The 17,712-nt window shown below is 50.2% G+C and overlaps 1 protein-coding gene across 2 annotated transcripts in view; it reads left to right on the forward strand.

Annotated features, from left to right (window-relative positions):
* Nucleotides 1-17,712, forward strand: part of LOC122366037 — a 101,911-nt gene that overhangs the window by 680 nt on the left and 83,519 nt on the right. The window lies entirely within an intron of this gene.

Here is a 17,712-nt window from a genome sequence, read left to right on the forward strand (position 1 = left end):
AACTCGAGTAAAAAGGTGTCCCGGCGTCTCTCCCTTCCCCACCCAGTTTTCATGCCCGGAGTTGTACTGGGAGACCAAGGGGCGCACGAGACCTGAAGAGGAGAGTCGTTATTTAGAGGTGAGAAACACCCACTCCAAACACCCACTCCTGGATTGGGTGTGGGGTTTATTGGGGCAACTATAGAGCTGCGGAGTCGGAGTAGGAGTCGAAGTCAGAGTAGGTCGGAGTCGGTCGGAGTAGACAGTCCTGACAGGAGTCGGATTTGGAGCGATTTTGGAGACCGGAGTCGGAGTCACCGAAATCTTTCGACTCTGCAACTCAAGAGGCAGCATATAAAGACATTTTAGGTGATATTAAAAAGGCGTCACGACAATAACTGACTGATTTTGTCCTTGAAAACCTGCGTAACTTAAGTACCTATAATTACTACATCTTCAAGGCTGGATTCAGCACAACAAAAGAAAACTGTGAGAATGTTGAAAGAATGCATCACCTCGAATGACCTGGTTTCAACCCCGATTGCTCCGATAAAAACAGACCCGAGAGAGGGCAAGGGAGAGAGAGAGAGAGAGAGAGAGAGAGAGAGAGAGAGAGAGAGAGAGAGAGAGAGAGAGAGAGAGGGAGAGAGATAGACAGAGAGAGAGAGAGGGAGAGAGAGAGAGAGAGAGAGAGAGAGAGAGAGAGAGAGAGAGAGAGAGAGAGAGAGAGAGAGAGAGAGAGAGAGAGAGAGAGAGAGAGAGAGAGAGAGAGAGAGAGAGAGAGAGAGAGAGAGAGAGAGAGAGAGAGAGAGGAGGGGGAGGGGTCAACTCCCGGAGTGAGAGCGCGAGGTCAATCGCGCTCTGTCGCTGCAGAGCGTGCGTATAGTTTATTTGCTTTGCGCACGTGTGTTGAGCTACACGTGCCCTGGGCGGCTGCGGCGGCGGCCTTCTCTCGTGGGAGGTTGATATGGAGAATAGGCTTGATTTGAACGCGTAGATACTTAATGAGCTTAATGACCTAACAAAGTTAAGACATCACACAGAGGCTACTCTCCAGATGTCCATTCTAGCATGTATCCAATTTTAACTTTACTAACGATTTACCGACTTAACTACGGATTTACGATTAGCGATTTTATAACGACTTGGAGTATTGACTTACGAAAGGTCTTTGCTTCATTTACCTTCGAATGTTACAAGAAGTGAATGAAGCGATTCACGAGACTAACCACTAAGCAGCCTGCAAGCCTCACCGGTGAATCCTAGTCGCCATATTTCGCGCTAGGTGCACGAATTCGACCGCGCTGCCGCGTCCACCGGAAGCCAAACAATGCCGCGCTTCTACTGTTGGAGCTGCCGGGTCCGCTCGCCTTCACATGCACTGGTCACCGTCTGCTCCTCCCCCTCTCCCCTCACTCCCTCTCTCTCCTCCCTCCCCCCCCCCCAGCACATCGGCGTCTGCCGCCGCCCATCCTGTGAGCAACAAAGCAGCGGTCCTGCAACGCTGCCCTGTGGTACACCCACCCGTTGTGGCGGCTCACTATCTGACTGGACGGGCGTCGAAGTGGCCAGAAACTTCTTACCTACATATATATTTCAAGGAGCGTATTTCTCGGCTGAGCAGAGAAAAGCACGCAAATTGGAGACAAATGGAGCCGTGTGAGAAGAAAGTGACATTGGGACGACAGATTATTAGCCCACAGTTGGAACAAGAGGCCAAAGGCCACAACTAACAAATAGTTCGAACAAGAAGCATGAGGCCGTAACTCATACTGGTCAGAGATGAGAAGCGCAGATCGGTTTGCGGGTTTTAAGTGTTTCTCATTTAAATGCACTCTGCTCGTCGGCTGAAAAATGAACAGAACTATCAGCATATTGCTCACCGGACAACAGCAACACTAGCACTGTGTGCAGCTGCGCAGCTTGTACCGTTAACTTATGAGCTATCCATCCATCTGGTAACGCGATTGTTTCTGATCGCCCTGAATGGGCAGAATATGTGATCAACTGAATCAGACGTGATCTTACTCATTTGGTTATATAAGTACGGGCATCGTTATTTCCGTCAGATTGGTATGGTGCTATATACTCAGTTTTTACGTTGACAGGCATTAATTGCTGCCAATTATTCGCCCCATGGTGTGCGTTTTCAGAATGTCCTGCTAAAATTATTCCTTTTTAAAGTGAGTGTCAACTTAATTCAATTCCGCAATGATTGAGCAACAAGCTCTTGGACCGTCGAATCGCGACTTTTAATTATTTGCAGCACAGCTTCTCACTGTGTCCACGTAAGAGAGTCCTGAATGATAATCCCCAGTATATAATGTCTTACCTCACCATGCATTGCTGAGTCTAAGCTTGAAGAAAAAAGCACTGAGACCTGTCTTCTAGCTGGTCGAAAGCTATACATGTAGAGGCTGGGCGACAAAATCAATGATGTTTTATTAGGTGTTTTAGCTAGGCATGTCCAAAGTGAAACTTTTACTTTCATAATGCATTGTCAGACCGTTAACCCGCGAGTTGCTGGGGGGGGGGGGGGGGCGTTAAACGCCCCCACTTTTTTCGCCGGGCCATAGCATCCAAATTTAGGGTACCTGTAGGGAATTGATTGAAGTTTATTGTGTTAAAGTTTCAAAAAAATTGGTCGGAAAATTTTTGAGTTATCGAGGTTTTGGTGACGTCATGATTTCTGAGATTTCGACCAAAAACGGCATATGTTCAAAAAATCATATAAAATCACAGAATAGACATACAGACATGCCGTAAACGCCATTAGACTGCCAATACCTTGAGCAATGGAATGGCTATCTTCGATTATTGATTATTGTTCAGCATTTTAAAAATTTTTGAACTGAATCTTGGCAATTTCTCGTGACTACTTCACGACCATGATACATGCATTTGTTAAATTGAACTTTTTGAGCCAAACACGTACACATATGATAAAATGAATGTCACCATCGTGTTCTACGCCCCAAATTACACTTAAAACATGTGTCACAGGCTGCGAATATCAGTTTTGATTTTCGGGGATATTTGTCTACCCGTTTGACCTGACCTTGACCCTGACCTATGCTTGACTGACCCCTACATGGAGCTGGCACTCTTGTAGGCCTTATATGATGGATTGCGCACCGTTTTGACAGAGTTTATGACGAGAGGCGCCCATTGCGAAGTCCTGAAATCCATGCTACTGAAAGCCCGATTTCAGGTGTTTGACCTGACCTTGACCCGACCTGTGACCTCCAAATTCAACTTTAAAGTACTCATCTGAAGCGTCTCGTCGCGTTCTTTCGTTTGCCGCCTCGTGCGTTTCGCTGCGCCTATTGGTTCTCGAGTTATCGGCTGGGGGCGTTTAACGCCCCCCCCCCAGCAAACGGTGGGTGGCGAAATACCCCAGCAACTGCCGGGTTAAATCGAGCACGCGAAAAGAATTGAAAACAAAAAGACATGAGCTCTCAAATATGTAAGCTATGTAATGTATGTAATATGTGAGCTCGCAAATTGTTCGGCAAAAATTAATATAAATAACGCCTTTATCCAGGCATATACATCATCCATCCCGCAAGAGGCACGGATAGCGGGTACATGAGCGCAGAAAGTCTCGACTCTGGCTTTCCAAACCGGTTTTCTGTCTAGACATGTATGCCCCGTGGACGGAGGGTAACTCGTGGTTTCATGGTTTCAGAGGAGCCCAGCAAAGTCGTCCCGCGCTTGAAACCACTTAACGGCCGAGTTTAGCATGCAACATTGCGTGCAAGTGCTGAAATGATTGATGATTGCCTAGATGAGTATCATCCAAGTATCATCTCAGAGGTATTCCGAAGACAATTGTCGACTGCAGAGACGTTGGGTGCTTTTTGCGAATTTTGATGCATGTATTTCTTTGGTTTTATTTCCGATAATCTTTCATGGAATTCATCAGTCATTTTCAACTGTTTGGGATCAATGACATTGCACGTTTTTTTTTTTGTGCAATTTGCTTAGGTGTTATTGCAATTCCAATAGACTTTTGTTGTATTTTATATGAGCCTACCTCTTTCCTATTAATGTTTGCCAGTGCTCTGGCGAGGAACATGATAGATACAATTATATGAAAGAAAAACATTGACCTTTTTCCTCGAATCTATAGCAAAATTAATGAAAAATCACCTTTTTATTTACGTGATATTTCGGCCAACAGACCATTATCAAACGAAAGAAGAACAATGTAGAAGACAAAAACGGTTACAGCAGACAGACGGCAGCCTATTTTCATATTTCGAAATTCATCTCGCGGTATTTGTTTACATAAGACTTCAATGGAAGAACATCCTTGGTTATGCTAAGATGTTTCCGATGTACCGAACACACATACATAAAACGAGCGATAAAAAACGAGACAAAATCAGGACATATAACTCATCATAACACTTTTTGAATATTCGATACGATCGATGACTCGAATTCACACGCTGCATACGCTATCTTACACACTTATATGATAGGCCAAGACACAAGACGTTCGTTCAGGGAGGGCTCCGAATCTCTGATAGTGATGGACTCTGATATCTTTCTGTCTGGGTAGTCCAGAGCCTGGTGCAGTATCTCCACCGTAAGTGGTAGATCCGCCCCTCTGTCTAATGACAGCTGACCGTGAGCCACTCTAAAGTGGTCTCCGAGGGGGGTGTCGGGAGTCGCACTCAGCATGTTCCTCACATGCTCGTTAAAACGCAGTCTGACAGGACGTTTGCTCTCTCCCACATACACCGCCGGCTGTTCCTTGCAGAGAGTACACGTGATCCTGTAAACCACATTTTTGGTCGTGCATCTCCCTGCTAAGCCACACTTACAGCAGTAGCACCCGCGACTGGCACCCGGACAGAGAGGAGGTGAGAAGGCTGACCTGACTAGCGCGTTTTTCAGTTTGTTTTTGTTTCGCCAAGCAAGTCGGATGTTCATTCCCGACCTGCGCACCACACCTTTCACCCGGCTCAATAATTTCTCGTCCACATATGGTAGAGTCAAGAAGCCATCTACATCCTCTTTTGTAGAACCCCGTTTAGTGTCAGCTTTCGCTTCCCTTAGAGTTCTCCTAAGCACGTTTTCAGGGTACCCGTTGCTAGAAAGGAGATTCCACATTTTTGTCACGCTCTTTTCTTCCCTGTCCTTATTCGACGATACTGCTATGGCCCTTCTAAACTGGTTCCTAGCCATGCTAATTTTGGTCGAGGACGGATGAGCTGAAGAGAAATGAAGCACTATGCCCGAGTTGGTAGGCTTAATGTACAGTTCAGTGGCCAGAAATGTGATGTCATTGTCAGAAACGACAGAGACCAGGGTATCTAGGTATGGGACCCCCGAGTCCTGCTTCGTGAACTCCATCGTGAATTTTACTGTAGGATGAAGTGAGTTCAAATACGCTAGGAAATCTTTCAGGGCTTCCTCCCCGTGGGTCCAGATTCCCCCGTAATCATCAATGTATCGCAAGAGCAGGTCGGGCTTGGCCTCCCTGTTTTGTAAAGCCAGTCTTTCCAGCCTGTCTAGGAAGAGGATAGCAACGGGAGGGGCGCAAGGGTTACCCATCGCGATTCCCACTTTCTGTTTGTAGAAATCTTTGTCAAAGCAAAAGACGTTATTCCTCAGACACTGGTCCAGGAGTGTGCATACGTCATCGGGTGTCAAACCGAACATGTTGATATCAGTAACATGCTCCTGCAACTTTTCCCGAACAGCCTCCACTGCCTCATCTAAAGGAATGGAACCATACAGGTTTACTACGTCTATGCTGAAAAATATGATGTCACTTGGCATCGTGTGTTGTCGCTGGTAGTCAGCGAGATGGTCCAAAAAATGTTTGGTGTCCCGTAGGTGAGTAGGCACATATCTCAGCAATTGGCTCAAAACACGTTCAATGAGACAAGATGTTTTCTCTGTTGGGCCTCCACAAGCTGAAATCACGGGACGAAGAGGGACCCCCGGTTTATGATCTTTGGGAAGCCCGTAAAACAAGGGGATACGGCTATGGTTAGGTGTTAGGTCATGAATGACATTGTCATCAAGCTTGTTACTGGTAACCTGCTTTAGGGTACGTTTAGTCAAGGCCTCTACCCTGGGAACTGGATTTCTTTTCAGTTGTTCGTAGTTGGATCGATCTCCTAAAATGTTGTTAGCTTTCTCTACATAGTCAGTTTTGTCAAGTATCACAAAACCCTTACATTTATCGCTAGGTTTTAAGATAATGGCATCATCTTTTTTTAGCGTTCTCAAAGCCGACATCTCATCCTGGGTGACATTGACATGGTCTGTTTTGTGGTGCTTATAGGTACGGAGTAAATCATCTTTAAGCTGTTTCAGGTTTCTCTCTGCCTGATTATTTGTCGGGGGAGGAATCCGTTTGTCCAAGTCGGGAAAACGGAAGGTCAAGTTTGGTTCGTCATTTTGTGACCGATGCGTACCGGTTGTCGCTGACCCCTGGGCGCCTGCAGAAGCTGACGGTGCTCGCTGGGTGTCGGATGGAGCTCCTAGTGCCTGCTGTGCGTCTGTAGAGACCGATTGCGTCCGCTGGATAGCACCGGTGTCGACTGAAGGTCCCGGTGCCTCTTGGGCCCCGGCTGGAGCTGACAGTGCCTGCTGGAGGGCGCCGACACCGACTGGAGCTGACGGCGTACGCTGGGACGCGACTGGGGCTGACGGTGTCTGCTGGACCCCGACTCGAACTGGCAGTGTCCTCTGGAGGGCGCTGGAACCGACTGGAGCCGGAGCTGACGGTGTCTTCTGAAGGACGCCGGCACCGACTGGGGCTGACGGTGTCCTCTGGAGGGCGCTGGAACCGACTGGAGCTGTAGCTGACGGTGTCTGCTGGAGGGCGCCGGCACCGACCTGAGCTGACGGTGTCCTCTGGAGGGCGCCGGAATCAACTGGAGCTGGAGCTGACGGTGTCTGCTGGAGGGCGCCGGTACCGACTCGAACTGACGGTGTCCTCTGGAGGGCGCTGGAACCGACTGGAGCCGGAGCTGACGGTGTCTTCTGAAGGACGCCGGCACCGACTGGGGCTGACGGTGTCCTCTGGAGGGCGCTGGAACCGACTGGAGCTGTAGCTGACGGTGTCTGCTGGAGGGCGCCGGCACCGACCTGAGCTGACGGTGTCCTCTGGAGGGCGCCGGAACCAACTGGAGCTGGAGCTGACGGTGTCTGCTGGAGGGCGCCGGTACCGACTCGAACTGACGGTGTCCTCTGGAGGGCGCTGGAACCGACTGGAGCCGGAGCTGACGGTGTCTTCTGAAGGACGCCGGCACCGACTGGGGCTGACGGTGTCCTCTGGAGGGCGCTGGAACCGACTGGAGCCGGAGCTGACGGTGTCTGCTGGAGGGCGCCGGTACCGACTCGAACTGACGGTGTCCTCTGGAGGGCGCTGGAACCGACTGGAGCCGGAGCTGACGGTGTCTTCTGAAGGACGCCGGCACCGACTGGGGCTGACGGTGTCCTCTGGAGGGCGTTGGAAACGACTGGAGCTGTAGCTGACGGTGTCTGCTGGAGGGCGCCGGCACCGACCTGAGCTGACGTTGTCCTCTGGAGGGCGCCGGAACCAACTGGAGCTGTAGCTGACGGTGTCTGCTGGAGGGCGCCGGCACCGACCTGAGCTGACGGTGTCCTCTGGAGGGCGCTGGAACCAACTGGAGCTGGAGCTGACGTCTGCTGGAGGGCGCCGGCACCGACTAGAGCTGACGGTGCTCCCTGAGCCACAACTGGAGCTGACGGTAGTCTGGCTCGTGCTTGTCTAACTATCTCATCCTTCCATCTCTTACCGTAAGCAAATCTTTCAATAGCCTTCTCAACATCAACCAGAATCTTCTTGGTGACATCCTGTGTTATGGCAAAGTTGGGTCCCTTGGCCAGCAGCTTCATGCCTGATTCACATATTGGGCGAGACGACAAGTTGTTCACCCGAGGAGCTGTGTCTTGGGTTTCAACGGTTGTCATCAACACGAGTTTGTCATGAGCCTCTCGCTTGAGACGGTCATATTTGTTCATGAGACGAGGTCTGTTCTCCGCGATGGTCAGGTCAAACACTCGTACGCATGTGCGGCATACCCAAATAAACTTGTCCGCGTCAAAAAATCCTCGAATACGATCGAATAGCCTATCTCTTTCACGTTTTAGAAAAGCCCTTCGTCGGAAAGCTTCGGAAATGGCTTCGTTGAGTAGAGATTTCATAAACTTTTCACATGATTGCTGTACTTTGCTGTTCTTCTCAAACACTGTATTAACCGGTCTCATGCTATCGCTGATGAATCTTGGAGTAACACCCGACTGTCTGCATGCTACAAGGAATTCAATTTGTAGCTCCGTTTTCGCTAACTTTTCTGGGTTCTTTAAGGTTTGGACGAGCACTGGCCTGCGGTCAACAATGGGCTCGATAGTATTAATGTTTGCCAGTGCTCTGGCGAGGAACATGATAGATACAATTATATGAAAGAAAAACATTGACCTTTTTCCTCGAATCTATAGCAAAATTAATGAAAAATCACCTTTGTTCGGTACATCGGAAACATCTTAGCATAACCAAGGATGTTCTTCCATTGAAGTCTTATGTAAACAAATACCGCGAGATGAATTTCGAAATATGAAAATAGGCTGCCGTCTGTCTGCTGTAACCGTTTTTGTCTTCTACATTGTTCTTCTTTCGTTTGATAATGGTCTGTTGGCCGAAATATCACGTAAATAAAAAGGTGATTTTTCATTAATTTTGCTATAGATTCGAGGAAAAAGGTCAATGTTTTTCTTTCATATAATTGTATCTATCATGTTCCTCGCCAGAGCACTGGCAAACATTAATACTATCGAGCCCATTGTTGACCGCAGGCCAGTGCTCGTCCAAACCTTAAAGAACCCAGAAAAGTTAGCGAAAACGGAGCTACAAATTGAATTCCTTGTAGCATGCAGACAGTCGGGTGTTACTCCAAGATTCATCAGCGATAGCATGAGACCGGTTAATACAGTGTTTGAGAAGAACAGCAAAGTACAGCAATCATGTGAAAAGTTTATGAAATCTCTACTCAACGAAGCCATTTCCGAAGCTTTCCGACGAAGGGCTTTTCTAAAACGTGAAAGAGATAGGCTATTCGATCGTATTCGAGGATTTTTTGACGCGGACAAGTTTATTTGGGTATGCCGCACATGCGTACGAGTGTTTGACCTGACCATCGCGGAGAACAGACCTCGTCTCATGAACAAATATGACCGTCTCAAGCGAGAGGCTCATGACAAACTCGTGTTGATGACAACCGTTGAAACCCAAGACACAGCTCCTCGGGTGAACAACTTGTCGTCTCGCCCAATATGTGAATCAGGCATGAAGCTGCTGGCCAAGGGACCCAACTTTGCCATAACACAGGATGTCACCAAGAAGATTCTGGTTGATGTTGAGAAGGCTATTGAAAGATTTGCTTACGGTAAGAGATGGAAGGATGAGATAGTTAGACAAGCACGAGCCAGACTACCGTCAGCTCCAGTTGTGGCTCAGGGAGCACCGTCAGCTCTAGTCGGTGCCGGCGCCCTCCAGCAGACGTCAGCTCCAGCTCCAGTTGGTTCCAGCGCCCTCCAGAGGACACCGTCAGCTCAGGTCGGTGCCGGCGCCCTCCAGCAGACACCGTCAGCTACAGCTCCAGTTGGTTCCGGCGCCCTCCAGAGGACAACGTCAGCTCAGGTCGGTGCCGGCGCCCTCCAGCAGACACCGTCAGCTACAGCTCCAGTCGTTTCCAACGCCCTCCAGAGGACACCGTCAGCCCCAGTCGGTGCCGGCGTCCTTCAGAAGACACCGTCAGCTCCGGCTCCAGTCGGTTCCAGCGCCCTCCAGAGGACACCGTCAGTTCGAGTCGGTACCGGCGCCCTCCAGCAGACACCGTCAGCTCCGGCTCCAGTCGGTTCCAGCGCCCTCCAGAGGACACCGTCAGCCCCAGTCGGTGCCGGCGTCCTTCAGAAGACACCGTCAGCTCCGGCTCCAGTCGGTTCCAGCGCCCTCCAGAGGACACCGTCAGTTCGAGTCGGTACCGGCGCCCTCCAGCAGACACCGTCAGCTCCAGCTCCAGTTGGTTCCGGCGCCCTCCAGAGGACACCGTCAGCTCAGGTCGGTGCCGGCGCCCTCCAGCAGACACCGTCAGCTACAGCTCCAGTCGGTTCCAGCGCCCTCCAGAGGACACCGTCAGCCCCAGTCGGTGCCGGCGTCCTTCAGAAGACACCGTCAGCTCCGGCTCCAGTCGGTTCCAGCGCCCTCCAGAGGACACCGTCAGTTCGAGTCGGTACCGGCGCCCTCCAGCAGACACCGTCAGCTCCAGCTCCAGTTGATTCCGGCGCCCTCCAGAGGACACCGTCAGCTCAGGTCGGTGCCGGCGCCCTCCAGCAGACACCGTCAGCTACAGCTCCAGTCGGTTCCAGCGCCCTCCAGAGGACACCGTCAGCCCCAGTCGGTGCCGGCGTCCTTCAGAAGACACCGTCAGCTCCGGCTCCAGTCGGTTCCAGCGCCCTCCAGAGGACACTGCCAGTTCGAGTCGGGGTCCAGCAGACACCGTCAGCCCCAGTCGCGTCCCAGCGTACGCCGTCAGCTCCAGTCGGTGTCGGCGCCCTCCAGCAGGCACTGTCAGCTCCAGCCGGGGCCCAAGAGGCACCGGGACCTTCAGTCGACACCGGTGCTATCCAGCGGACGCAATCGGTCTCTACAGACGCACAGCAGGCACTAGGAGCTCCATCCGACACCCAGCGAGCACCGTCAGCTTCTGCAGGCGCCCAGGGGTCAGCGACAACCGGTACGCATCGGTCACAAAATGACGAACCAAACTTGACCTTCCGTTTTCCCGACTTGGACAAACGGATTCCTCCCCCGACAAATAATCAGGCAGAGAGAAACCTGAAACAGCTTAAAGATGATTTACTCCGTACCTATAAGCACCACAAAACAGACCATGTCAATGTCACCCAGGATGAGATGTCGGCTTTGAGAACGCTAAAAAAAGATGATGCCATTATCTTAAAACCTAGCGATAAATGTAAGGGTTTTGTGATACTTGACAAAACTGACTATGTAGAGAAAGCTAACAACATTTTAGGAGATCGATCCAACTACGAACAACTGAAAAGAAATCCAGTTCCCAGGGTAGAGGCCTTGACTAAACGTACCCTAAAGCAGGTTACCAGTAACAAGCTTGATGACAATGTCATTCATGACCTAACACCTAACCATAGCCGTATCCCCTTGTTTTACGGGCTTCCCAAAGATCATAAACCGGGGGTCCCTCTTCGTCCCGTGATTTCAGCTTGTGGAGGCCCAACAGAGAAAACATCTTGTCTCATTGAACGTGTTTTGAGCCAATTGCTGAGATATGTGCCTACTCACCTACGGGACACCAAACATTTTTTGGACCATCTCGCTGACTACCAGCGACAACACACGATGCCAAGTGACATCATATTTTTCAGCATAGACGTAGTAAACCTGTATGGTTCCATTCCTTTAGATGAGGCAGTGGAGGCTGTTCGGGAAAAGTTGCAGGAGCATGTTACTGATATCAACATGTTCGGTTTGACACCCGATGACGTATGCACACTCCTGGACCAGTGTCTGAGGAATAACGTCTTTTGCTTTGACAAAGATTTCTACAAACAGAAAGTGGGAATCGCGATGGGTAACCCTTGCGCCCCTCCCGTTGCTATCCTCTTCCTAGACAGGCTGGAAAGACTGGCTTTACAAAACAGGGAGGCCAAGCCCGACCTGCTCTTGCGATACATTGATGATTACGGGGGAATCTGGACCCACGGGGAGGAAGCCCTGAAAGATTTCCTAGCGTATTTGAACTCACTTCATCCTACAGTAAAATTCACGATGGAGTTCACGAAGCAGGACTCGGGGGTCCCATACCTAGATACCCTGGTCTCTGTCGTTTCTGACAATGACATCACATTTCTGGCCACTGAACTGTACATTAAGCCTACCAACTCGGGCATAGTGCTTCATTTCTCTTCAGCTCATCCGTCCTCGACCAAAATTAGCATGGCTAGGAACCAGTTTAGAAGGGCCATAGCAGTATCGTCGAATAAGGACAGGGAAGAAAAGAGCGTGACAAAAATGTGGAATCTCCTTTCTAGCAACGGGTACCCTGAAAACGTGCTTAGGAGAACTCTAAGGGAAGCGAAAGCTGACACTAAACGGGGTTCTACAAAAGAGGATGTAGATGGCTTCTTGACTCTACCATATGTGGACGAGAAATTATTGAGCCGGGTGAAAGGTGTGGTGCGCAGGTCGGGAATGAACATCCGACTTGCTTGGCGAAACAAAAACAAACTGAAAAACGCGCTAGTCAGGTCAGCCTTCTCACCTCCTCTCTGTCCGGGTGCCAGTCGCGGGTGCTACTGCTGTAAGTGTGGCTTAGCAGGGAGATGCACGACCAAAAATGTGGTTTACAGGATCACGTGTACTCTCTGCAAGGAACAGCCGGCGGTGTATGTGGGAGAGAGCAAACGTCCTGTCAGACTGCGTTTTAACGAGCATGTGAGGAACATGCTGAGTGCGACTCCCGACACCCCCCTCGGAGACCACTTTAGAGTGGCTCACGGTCAGCTGTCATTAGACAGAGGGGCGGATCTACCACTTACGGTGGAGATACTGCACCAGGCTCTGGACTACCCAGACAGAAAGATATCAGAGTCCATCACTATCAGAGATTCGGAGCCCTCCCTGAACGAACGTCTTGTGTCTTGGCCTATCATATAAGTGTGTAAGATAGCGTATGCAGCGTGTGAATTCGAGTCATCGATCGTATCGAATATTCAAAAAGTGTTATGATGAGTTATATGTCCTGATTTTGTCTCGTTTTTTATCGCTCGTTTTATGTATGTGTGTTCGGTACATCGGAAACATCTTAGCATAACCAAGGATGTTCTTCCATTGAAGTCTTATGTAAACAAATACCGCGAGATGAATTTCGAAATATGAAAATAGGCTGCCGTCTGTCTGCTGTAACCGTTTTTGTCTTCTACATTGTTCTTCTTTCGTTTGATAATGGTCTGTTGGCCGAAATATCACGTAAATAAAAAGGTGATTTTTCATTAATTTTGCTATAGATTCGAGGAAAAAGGTCAATGTTTTTCTTTCATATAATTGTATCTATCATGTTCCTCGCCAGAGCACTGGCAAACATTAATACTATCGAGCCCATTGTTGACCGCAGGCCAGTGCTCGTCCAAACCTTAAAGAACCCAGAAAAGTTAGCGAAAACGGAGCTACAAATTGAATTCCTTGTAGCATGCAGACAGTCGGGTGTTACTCCAAGATTCATCAGCGATAGCATGAGACCGGTTAATACAGTGTTTGAGAAGAACAGCAAAGTACAGCAATCATGTGAAAAGTTTATGAAATCTCTACTCAACGAAGCCATTTCCGAAGCTTTCCGACGAAGGGCTTTTCTAAAACGTGAAAGAGATAGGCTATTCGATCGTATTCGAGGATTTTTTGACGCGGACAAGTTTATTTGGGTATGCCGCACATGCGTACGAGTGTTTGACCTGACCATCGCGGAGAACAGACCTCGTCTCATGAACAAATATGACCGTCTCAAGCGAGAGGCTCATGACAAACTCGTGTTGATGACAACCGTTGAAACCCAAGACACAGCTCCTCGGGTGAACAACTTGTCGTCTCGCCCAATATGTGAATCAGGCATGAAGCTGCTGGCCAAGGGACCCAACTTTGCCATAACACAGGATGTCACCAAGAAGATTCTGGTTGATGTTGAGAAGGCTATTGAAAGATTTGCTTACGGTAAGAGATGGAAGGATGAGATAGTTAGACAAGCACGAGCCAGACTACCGTCAGCTCCAGTTGTGGCTCAGGGAGCACCGTCAGCTCTAGTCGGTGCCGGCGCCCTCCAGCAGACGTCAGCTCCAGCTCCAGTTGGTTCCAGCGCCCTCCAGAGGACACCGTCAGCTCAGGTCGGTGCCGGCGCCCTCCAGCAGACACCGTCAGCTACAGCTCCAGTTGGTTCCGGCGCCCTCCAGAGGACAACGTCAGCTCAGGTCGGTGCCGGCGCCCTCCAGCAGACACCGTCAGCTACAGCTCCAGTCGTTTCCAACGCCCTCCAGAGGACACCGTCAGCCCCAGTCGGTGCCGGCGTCCTTCAGAAGACACCGTCAGCTCCGGCTCCAGTCGGTTCCAGCGCCCTCCAGAGGACACCGTCAGTTCGAGTCGGTACCGGCGCCCTCCAGCAGACACCGTCAGCTCCGGCTCCAGTCGGTTCCAGCGCCCTCCAGAGGACACCGTCAGCCCCAGTCGGTGCCGGCGTCCTTCAGAAGACACCGTCAGCTCCGGCTCCAGTCGGTTCCAGCGCCCTCCAGAGGACACCGTCAGTTCGAGTCGGTACCGGCGCCCTCCAGCAGACACCGTCAGCTCCAGCTCCAGTTGGTTCCGGCGCCCTCCAGAGGACACCGTCAGCTCAGGTCGGTGCCGGCGCCCTCCAGCAGACACCGTCAGCTACAGCTCCAGTCGGTTCCAGCGCCCTCCAGAGGACACCGTCAGCCCCAGTCGGTGCCGGCGTCCTTCAGAAGACACCGTCAGCTCCGGCTCCAGTCGGTTCCAGCGCCCTCCAGAGGACACCGTCAGTTCGAGTCGGTACCGGCGCCCTCCAGCAGACACCGTCAGCTCCAGCTCCAGTTGATTCCGGCGCCCTCCAGAGGACACCGTCAGCTCAGGTCGGTGCCGGCGCCCTCCAGCAGACACCGTCAGCTACAGCTCCAGTCGGTTCCAGCGCCCTCCAGAGGACACCGTCAGCCCCAGTCGGTGCCGGCGTCCTTCAGAAGACACCGTCAGCTCCGGCTCCAGTCGGTTCCAGCGCCCTCCAGAGGACACTGCCAGTTCGAGTCGGGGTCCAGCAGACACCGTCAGCCCCAGTCGCGTCCCAGCGTACGCCGTCAGCTCCAGTCGGTGTCGGCGCCCTCCAGCAGGCACTGTCAGCTCCAGCCGGGGCCCAAGAGGCACCGGGACCTTCAGTCGACACCGGTGCTATCCAGCGGACGCAATCGGTCTCTACAGACGCACAGCAGGCACTAGGAGCTCCATCCGACACCCAGCGAGCACCGTCAGCTTCTGCAGGCGCCCAGGGGTCAGCGACAACCGGTACGCATCGGTCACAAAATGACGAACCAAACTTGACCTTCCGTTTTCCCGACTTGGACAAACGGATTCCTCCCCCGACAAATAATCAGGCAGAGAGAAACCTGAAACAGCTTAAAGATGATTTACTCCGTACCTATAAGCACCACAAAACAGACCATGTCAATGTCACCCAGGATGAGATGTCGGCTTTGAGAACGCTAAAAAAAGATGATGCCATTATCTTAAAACCTAGCGATAAATGTAAGGGTTTTGTGATACTTGACAAAACTGACTATGTAGAGAAAGCTAACAACATTTTAGGAGATCGATCCAACTACGAACAACTGAAAAGAAATCCAGTTCCCAGGGTAGAGGCCTTGACTAAACGTACCCTAAAGCAGGTTACCAGTAACAAGCTTGATGACAATGTCATTCATGACCTAACACCTAACCATAGCCGTATCCCCTTGTTTTACGGGCTTCCCAAAGATCATAAACCGGGGGTCCCTCTTCGTCCCGTGATTTCAGCTTGTGGAGGCCCAACAGAGAAAACATCTTGTCTCATTGAACGTGTTTTGAGCCAATTGCTGAGATATGTGCCTACTCACCTACGGGACACCAAACATTTTTTGGACCATCTCGCTGACTACCAGCGACAACACACGATGCCAAGTGACATCATATTTTTCAGCATAGACGTAGTAAACCTGTATGGTTCCATTCCTTTAGATGAGGCAGTGGAGGCTGTTCGGGAAAAGTTGCAGGAGCATGTTACTGATATCAACATGTTCGGTTTGACACCCGATGACGTATGCACACTCCTGGACCAGTGTCTGAGGAATAACGTCTTTTGCTTTGACAAAGATTTCTACAAACAGAAAGTGGGAATCGCGATGGGTAACCCTTGCGCCCCTCCCGTTGCTATCCTCTTCCTAGACAGGCTGGAAAGACTGGCTTTACAAAACAGGGAGGCCAAGCCCGACCTGCTCTTGCGATACATTGATGATTACGGGGGAATCTGGACCCACGGGGAGGAAGCCCTGAAAGATTTCCTAGCGTATTTGAACTCACTTCATCCTACAGTAAAATTCACGATGGAGTTCACGAAGCAGGACTCGGGGGTCCCATACCTAGATACCCTGGTCTCTGTCGTTTCTGACAATGACATCACATTTCTGGCCACTGAACTGTACATTAAGCCTACCAACTCGGGCATAGTGCTTCATTTCTCTTCAGCTCATCCGTCCTCGACCAAAATTAGCATGGCTAGGAACCAGTTTAGAAGGGCCATAGCAGTATCGTCGAATAAGGACAGGGAAGAAAAGAGCGTGACAAAAATGTGGAATCTCCTTTCTAGCAACGGGTACCCTGAAAACGTGCTTAGGAGAACTCTAAGGGAAGCGAAAGCTGACACTAAACGGGGTTCTACAAAAGAGGATGTAGATGGCTTCTTGACTCTACCATATGTGGACGAGAAATTATTGAGCCGGGTGAAAGGTGTGGTGCGCAGGTCGGGAATGAACATCCGACTTGCTTGGCGAAACAAAAACAAACTGAAAAACGCGCTAGTCAGGTCAGCCTTCTCACCTCCTCTCTGTCCGGGTGCCAGTCGCGGGTGCTACTGCTGTAAGTGTGGCTTAGCAGGGAGATGCACGACCAAAAATGTGGTTTACAGGATCACGTGTACTCTCTGCAAGGAACAGCCGGCGGTGTATGTGGGAGAGAGCAAACGTCCTGTCAGACTGCGTTTTAACGAGCATGTGAGGAACATGCTGAGTGCGACTCCCGACACCCCCCTCGGAGACCACTTTAGAGTGGCTCACGGTCAGCTGTCATTAGACAGAGGGGCGGATCTACCACTTACGGTGGAGATACTGCACCAGGCTCTGGACTACCCAGACAGAAAGATATCAGAGTCCATCACTATCAGAGATTCGGAGCCCTCCCTGAACGAACGTCTTGTGTCTTGGCCTATCATATAAGTGTGTAAGATAGCGTATGCAGCGTGTGAATTCGAGTCATCGATCGTATCGAATATTCAAAAAGTGTTATGATGAGTTATATGTCCTGATTTTGTCTCGTTTTTTATCGCTCGTTTTATGTATGTGTGTTCGGTACATCGGAAACATCTTAGCATAACCAAGGATGTTCTTCCATTGAAGTCTTATGTAAACAAATACCGCGAGATGAATTTCGAAATATGAAAATAGGCTGCCGTCTGTCTGCTGTAACCGTTTTTGTCTTCTACATTGTTCTTCTTTCGTTTGATAATGGTCTGTTGGCCGAAATATCACGTAAATAAAAAGGTGATTTTTCATTAATTTTGCTATAGATTCGAGGAAAAAGGTCAATGTTTTTCTTTCATATAATTGTATCTATCATGTTCCTCGCCAGAGCACTGGCAAACATTAATACTATCGAGCCCATTGTTGACCGCAGGCCAGTGCTCGTCCAAACCTTAAAGAACCCAGAAAAGTTAGCGAAAACGGAGCTACAAATTGAATTCCTTGTAGCATGCAGACAGTCGGGTGTTACTCCAAGATTCATCAGCGATAGCATGAGACCGGTTAATACAGTGTTTGAGAAGAACAGCAAAGTACAGCAATCATGTG

This window comes from Amphibalanus amphitrite, unplaced genomic scaffold (assembly GCF_019059575.1).
Source record: "Amphibalanus amphitrite isolate SeventyFive unplaced genomic scaffold, NRLGWU_Aamphi_draft 000780F_arrow, whole genome shotgun sequence".
In the NCBI taxonomy this organism is placed as follows: domain Eukaryota; kingdom Metazoa; phylum Arthropoda; class Thecostraca; order Balanomorpha; family Balanidae; genus Amphibalanus; species Amphibalanus amphitrite.